The following is a 7886-nucleotide window of genomic DNA, read 5'->3' on the forward strand; positions in this document are numbered from 1 at the left end:
AGCTGTAAGTATCCAAGGAACAGAACGAATACCCATTTGCAAAATTAAAAATAAAACAAGTACCTAATTTGCATATTGTTAATCAGCCAAATGGCCGTATACAGGCAAATAATCACAACGGATTTGTGTGCCCAGAATAGGAGGTTTCCACCAGGGCCCCCAGATAGGCCTTAGGGGGGTCTATGAATCCCTCAATGGTGCACTAATTTTTGTTTATTATGGTCTGTGCATCTTCTAAAGGGATTATCCAGCATTTTAATAGATTCTCATACAGGTTTATGAGTCACAAAAGTTTAACGGCCACTAGCCTAGAGCTCTGAAAAAGGTGGTGTTTGTATAAAAGATTGTGCTATTCAGAACTTTAACAAGCATTAGAGAGGGACCTGCAGCACAAAGGTAAACAGAGGGGGCGGGAGGGACTGACACTCTGGCAGTGATGAGATGCAGCCTGCCTGTGCCAGGGCACACCTGCCCGGATGCACCGTGCCTGTCCCTCTGCCTGTCGGCCAGGACTGTGCTAGTCTGCATGCAGCAGCACACGGGCCACAAGCAGCCCTGTTGAGGAAGGGCTTCATTTTTCTCACCTGACAAGTCGTCCAGGGTGGGTGATGCTCTCGCTCAGGGACCGCCTCCCTTGTCTCCTATACAGCCATCTATAGGGTGTGGCTTTGTCCCACAGCCAGGCTGGCATCACCAGGGGCTGGGACCATTATCCGGGCAGTAAGAAGGGGAGAGCAAAAGGGGTGTGGGGTATGCCAGCTAAATCTCTCTCTTTTTACAAGGCAAAGGAGAACTTTCCTGGCCAACTGCACCCAATAGAATTCCACTGTTTCATTAGCCGGAAATTATTGCAGTCACCTGGGAGCTTGTGAGTGGGAGCTCTCTGTCCCCTAGTTGGTTGCAATGTAACCGTGAACCAACTAGAATTCCTGTTAGGAGGAGGGGTAGGGGCCAGTGGAGCTTGTGTGGCCCCAAGTGGCCCACACATGTGTGTGGGAGCATGTGTATGTGGACCTATTTCTCTGTGGTGAGCTGGGGCCTAAACACTGGCCTGTCCGCTTACTGTGGAAGTGCAGCCAGGGTTCTAACTTGCAAACCTGCATCCACAGTGCCATTGGAATCAACGACAAATATAATCATGTGCTTTTAAACTCTTCACATGCAATTCTGATACATGGCAAAGGATTCCTGGTGAAAGGAGAATGCATTTTCTTTCAGTTTTGTTGAGATACAATTGACATACAGCACTGTATACATTTAAGGTTTATGAGTTTACTATGTATATAAGTGGAATGCAAAATTTATTTTAATAAAACCAACACGCAATAAAAGAATAAATGAAACAGCCCCAGGGCGGGGTTCCCCGGGGACACAGGCTAAGTCCCAACCCGAGTGGACTCAGGGCACCTCCGTCACCCACAGGAAACCCCAGGAGCCTGGCCACAGAGCTGCTGCTCACGGAGTCCACGTGGAAACAATGGGAGGCCTTTCTCTGAGCTCTCTCCCCAGACACCACCGGATACCAGAGCGGTTCGGATGGGTTTCTCCCAGCAGGGGACCCGAGGCCGCCGGCTGTGGCAGCCAATGATCCGGTCACCAGGGAAGCCCTTCAGTGGAAGACAGAGGGACTGGAGGTGACAAGATGTAGACTCCTGAACCAACTGACACAACAGGTCTGTAAATGTGCGACTGCTCATAGGAGCAATAGATCCCTCTTTACACAGACTTTGTGTTGAATGAAGTAATGCTGACTTATATATAGGACACTAGCCAGGGTCCTGGGTCATGCCACGCTCCCCCCATCTCTGTCACACACAACCCAGACAGCCCACAGTCCACCTGCACCCCCCAACCCGCTTGAGAATTCCTTGATCGAGCTGCCTTTTTCTCTGCAGCATGTTTGGGGACGTTTAGCTAAGACATTTTTGCAGTGTGGCCTTTCTCCGAAGGCCAAGAACCCACTAATTGAGAGTAACGTTTTGCCAGAAACTAAGTATGAATATAAACTTAACAGCATCCACTTCCTTGGAAACGACCCAGCTTCTTTGCATGAACTCCGAAGGTTGAATTTGAAAACCTTGTAATTTAAGGGGGAGGCTGCTGAAAAATATAGTCTTCACAATTTCCCTCCTGTTTACCACAGCATAATGGTGTTGTGTTCTGAGCGGGGTGGATTTGTCTGGATCAGAATTTAACGCACAAGGAAAAAACGATCAAGTATGTCCTCGCAGAAATACCCACAGACTAAGAAAAAGAGTGAGATTTTCTCCATTTCCAAAAGAGAAAGCTCAAAATACCCAGATAGCCACTCAGCCTTTTAGAGAGATGATTGGCAAATGCGTTCGGATCGTACCTCCTCTCTCGAGGTTACACCGTCTTTTAAAATCGTCCAAAACCCCTTTGATTTATAGTTTCTACACACCCCAAGGAATAACTGTAAGGTGACTCAACAGCTGTAGTTTGGGGAAATACCAGCCCTTTCACTGAGTTCCCAAAGATAAAGTTTAACCCATGTTTCTCTAACATAAATATTCTTTGTTCATCCCAGTTCCGCAGTGTTTGGGGAGGTAGATTCGGCTAGTCTGACTGCGTAGAGAGCCGTGGAGCCCTCTGTGACAGCTTGAAGCCACCCCTGGGAGAGCAGCATGAAAAATGAGAGATATGCAGTGAAAAATGTGGGGAGCTGTGAATGCGGTGATGAGGTCAGCCCGCAGACGCTCGCTGGTGTCTGGCACAGCCCTCCTCCTGCGCCCCAGTTGCTGATAAGAGGGAGCCAGATGCTCTTATCTGCCTGGGTGGGGGAGGACTGAAACACTGCCTGGCAGCCTGGCCAGGCCTGCACCTTAGCAGAGCCCTCCTTAAGGGCAGGATGAACAGAGACCTGAGAAATCACATCTGGGCTGCTCCCCGCTCCCTGACCCCTCCTTGTCACCAGGGGCCCCTCTTTGGAGATGGCTCCCTCCATCCCAGCCCTTCCTGGCCCTCTCCTGGGTAACTTCCCCTCCAGCTCTTTCTAGGGGGGGCCCTCTGATCCCTGTCTGTTGTTAAACACCCCTAAGTTCTTGTGCCTTTCTTCCAGAGAGTTCCTCTCACTTTGTGGTTGCACCATCTTTAATATGATTCTTTCCTGGACATCTGCCTCCCCTGGACACTCTGGGCTGCTGCCTGGTCTGGCTCTGCTCACCACTGCATCCCTGGTGGCCAGTGTAGCCAGCACAACAAACACCTGCCCTGGGAAGGGAAGGGAAGGGAAGGGAAGGGGAGGGGAGGGGAGGGGAGGGGAGGGGAGGGGAGGGGAGGGGAGGGGAGAATGGAAAGAGGGCAGGGGACAGGAGGGTCACACTGCTAAGTCACCCAAATTCTCACAGGGAGGGTCTGGGCTGACAACCCCACAGAGCTCCGAATAGGAGCTGAGCACGTATTTATTTTGCTGGCACTTTTATTATGTCCAAAATGCAAACAGCCAGCCATTGCCGGTCCTGAAGCGAGAATTTCCTCCTTGCTGCTCATTTATCGTTCTTAATGTCACTCTTCAGCAGCGTCTTCCAAGGCGCTTAGAGGCGCTTAAAGGAACAAAACTGCCATCATATTTTACAAACCATTTCCTACCTTGAGAGCTGAATATATGGTAGGTTTCTGAAAACTGCCTGCCGGCGCCGGGTGCTAATATCATTACCTGTGGCTTTATAGCTCAGCTTCGTCAAAGGAGGGCAGCCGCAGGCCCCTGGGAGCTCACGGGAACGCCTCTGGTCTTCTGGGCAAACGTAGGGCCTTGAACTGCACTGCCTGCCTCTGGCTCTGCAACAAATGTTTTCTGTTGCTGCTTTTTCTTCCTGAGTTATGCACTCAGATCTAGAGTTCAAAGAAGAAGGAACAACACAATGTCTAACCCCTGAGCGGTCGGCCTGAACCTCACTCAAAGGAAAATAGTGGCTTTTTAGAGTGGCAGGTGGGAGTCACGGAGGAGGCTGCTCAGAACGCCGGGATGCAGCCGCGTCCCTGAATGAGCATGGATGCAGCCGGCCAGCCCCCTCCCTGCCCTGCATCCCAGAACTCCCCCTTCCACCCTACAAGATCCGATGTGATCTCAACCAAGCTTACCACGCCCCCACTACATGGGGAGCAGCTCCTGAGAGCCTGCGAGAGAGAATAGGGTGGGCCGTTTCTAAAGAGCAGAGGCGTGGGGTTTCACTGCCCTTCTCTCCAAACTGATCACTGCTCTTGAAGAGTCCCCTTAGTTTTGAATTCACACGCTCAGTGAAAGTGGTCTTATACTAACACCTATCCACTTGAGTGCTGTCGCCAGAGCTCAAAGCCCTCTGTGCGTGTTTATCGTGTGCTGAGCCTCGATGCTGTGCTGTGTGGGGAGCAGACAGGTCCTCTGGACTCACTGGTGGTTGGGGCTGGGGAGGTCCGTTTTCTTACCAGTTAGCTCTTTTGTTATTCACTCGAAGGATTAAATTTCCTTTCAAAGTCTTTCACGCCTATAGGGACTAGTTCCCTCTGCTACTCTGGTGTACTGTTGTTTTGTTTCTCTATTTTTTCCAACCTTTTCTTCCTGCAAAGACAACACATGAAGAAATAATATAAGGAGTCACGGTCCTGGGTTCCCTAGGTATCCCTCGTACTCACCATAAAACGCTGATCCTATGTGTGTCCAAACTTCACCTCTGCCTTTGTTCATTTAGTGAAATGATTTTTTCTTTTTTATAAATGGGAAAGTTGGACTCTTGCTTCTAGCCATGAGGTGTAGCCAGTACTGAACTTGTCCACCTACCATGAACACTAGAAAACTGGACAAAGTATAGGAAACAAATGTTTTTAGACATCGGACCAAGGTCAGTGCAGGATTCTGAGAGAAGGAAAGCAAATCAGGTGAACTCCTCTGATGTTACCATATGCCCCCAATTCTGGACCATGGCACAGGGAGAGGAATTCCCAGCATTCCTCCTTGAGCTGAGGTCTCCTTGAGCTGAGGAGCAGAGATCAGGGGTCAGGGAGTCCAAGGAGAGGGATGGGGTGGAATGAGCCACACAGAAGAATTGCCCTTTGAGAGCTCCCCTCCCGTCTTGAGTCTTTGGTTGAAAACTGCACTGTGCATGCATAGGACCAACTCTCCAAGGTCAAGGAAAGAACCACTATTGGAATTTATAAGTTTCACAATTTCCAGAGCTCACACAGTTCCCACCAGTCAAGTGGAGAGACCTTGTTGCATAAACAGCATGCAGAAAAGAACTCAGAAAGGTCATGCTTTAGTCATAGACAAAACTAGCCCAACAATAAAAGCTAGTCTAAACCTGTCATTACAAAAAAAAAAAAAAAAAAACACATTAAAAACAAGGCTCAAAAAGATCAACCTGATTCAAAATTAATTTCACTGCCTGCCAAAAAAAAAAAAAAAAAAAAGCCTGCAATACTATTAAAGGAAGACAACAAAATCTGGACACTCAAGAATGTAATATTCACAATGTCTAATATGCCATCAAAATTTACTAGACATGTGAAGATGTGAAAGATGCAACATGGAGCTGGGACAAAAACCAGTCACAGAGACAGACCCAGGAAAGATACAGATGATGGAGAGATAATGGACTTAGCCAAGAAAGACTTTGTTTTCTAAAACAGTCTCCTACCCTCAAGAGTTTTAAAGATAACAAGAACCTAATGAGGAGAGACACTGAAGGTAAAACCAAAGGAAACTGTTAAACTGGATAATATAATATCTGAAATAATAAAAATTCTCCATACCTTTGCCAATCCATGGGAACTATCATGGTTTTTTAAAAAGAACATTTTAATATGAAAAAAATTTAAACATATACAAAAATATAGAGAATAGGATACTGAACTCCCAATACCCATCCCCCACTTCAACAATCCCCCACATTCTGTTCTTTGAGTTTCATTTGTCCTTCCAAAACTCTTTTTATTTTGTGTGGGGCAATTAAAACAAGTTTCAGATATCATATCATTTCACTCCAAAATACTCCAGGGTTTATCTCTAACAAATAAGTGATTAAAGCTTACGCGTGCACACACACAATGCCATTATCACACCCCAAAGATTAGCAGTAATTTATTCCTATTGCCTGTTAACCAATCCCTCCTCTTCTTTTCCTGATTGTCTCAGGAAGTTGGGACTGGCCATTTTGGTGCATTTGCTCCTCTCATCGCTTTTAGCTGATATGTCTCTTCATTCTCCTGCCTTCTCCTCTGGTTTTTCAGGGCAGGTATTTGTTGGAAACAATCCAGTGACTTTCCAGGTCATTTGCCTGAGAGAATGTCTCACTTCATAGAGGAGTTCTTTATTTTTTATTTAATTTTAAATATATATATATTTTATTGATTTCAGAGAGGAAAGGAAAGGGAGAGAGATAGAAACATAAATGATGAGAGAGAATCATTGATTGGCTGCCTCCTGCATACCCCTTACTGGGGATCAAACCTACAACCTGGGCTTGTGCCCCGACCGGGAATCAAACTGTGACCTCCTGGTTCATAGGTTGATGCTCAACCACTGGGCCACTGAGGAGTTCTCTAAATTTCCTCTAAGCCTCCTATTTCCTATGTGTCGGTAGTTAGATATAGAGCAAGCATGTCAAACTGGCGGCCGGTGGGCTGCATGCCTCGTTTATTTAAATTCTCGGCATGCTGGCTGTGAATTTGACATGCTTGATAGAGGCTCAATTAGGTTCAGGTTGGAGGTATAGTAACACGTCACAGGCAGTGCTGTGGCTTCCTGTCTCGGAGCTGCAGGAGGCCCATGTCTGGGTGCCCCATCTTCAGCGACATTAAGATGATAGGGATCAGCTGTTGTCAGCCTGATCCACTGATTATAACGTTCCCCATCAACACTCCACCTAACGGCTTTAGCTCTCCCTTGGAGTGGTAATTTTAAAATGTCTTTGCCAACTCAGTAGCTGATAAATTGGACCTATCTATTCTAGTTGGTCAATGTTAACTTGTTACTTATTTCTCAAGTCACAGGATTCCTCTCTGATTCATCTGTCCACTTCCTTCCTTGCCAGGCCTCCTCACCGGGTCTCGGTTATCTCTGGTGCACTCCTAGTCTTGCCGGTCTCATTGAGCTCTGTGGATGGCTTGATGCAGAAACTACTCCATGCACAGCCCAGGAATTCTCTCCACATTCTAAGCCACATTAGGTACCAGGCACCGGGCCCTGACTCCAGCTCCCCACTGGAACGACTGCTTTGCATGGCGAGGTCGGTGATGTTTCTGAAGCCACTGGCTCTACAAGAAAGTGGCCCAGGTCACCGTGAAACCTCCGTGGACAGGCTGCACAGCCCCCAATGGCACATCCTTTCTCTACCATGGCCAGTGCTGCAGAATGGGGGAAGGTAAGTGCAGCAGTAAGTCTGCTCAATCCTAGTCACTTTTCAATGTCCTGATCCTCTTCCTAAGACACGTGAGTCCATGTGGGCTGAGCCATGAGCAGTTTGTGGCACAGACACTGTCCTGAGTCACTAAGGCTCCTCCCCTGCCAAGTGGGGTCATTGGCTTTGGGCCACTCTGTGCTTGTCCACTCTCCCTCCTCTTAGACTGAGTTATTTCCCAGGAAGAGCCAAAGGCTGCAAACAAATACTCCTCAGTGGGGTCAGCCCAGAGGCCACAGAGACACGCCCAGATCTGTCTGAATCCCAGGATGAGCACAGGTTAGCCTGACCCGCAGGAATCTGCCCCCGCCTACCCAGTAACAGGAAGCTATGAGGACGTACCCTCGGAGAGGGGCAGGGTGCCCCCAAAGAATGTTTTTCCAAAAGATGTTTTTTTCAAGGCAAACAATGTAAAGACTACTTTCACAATCCAGGTATCTCTGTGAAAATGTTGAAAATCTCCCCAGGCATTCCTCAGGCAAGGCCACCTTG

This window comes from Plecotus auritus, assembly GCF_963455305.1.
Source record: "Plecotus auritus genome assembly, chromosome: 5".
Taxonomy (NCBI): Eukaryota; Metazoa; Chordata; class Mammalia; order Chiroptera; family Vespertilionidae; genus Plecotus; species Plecotus auritus.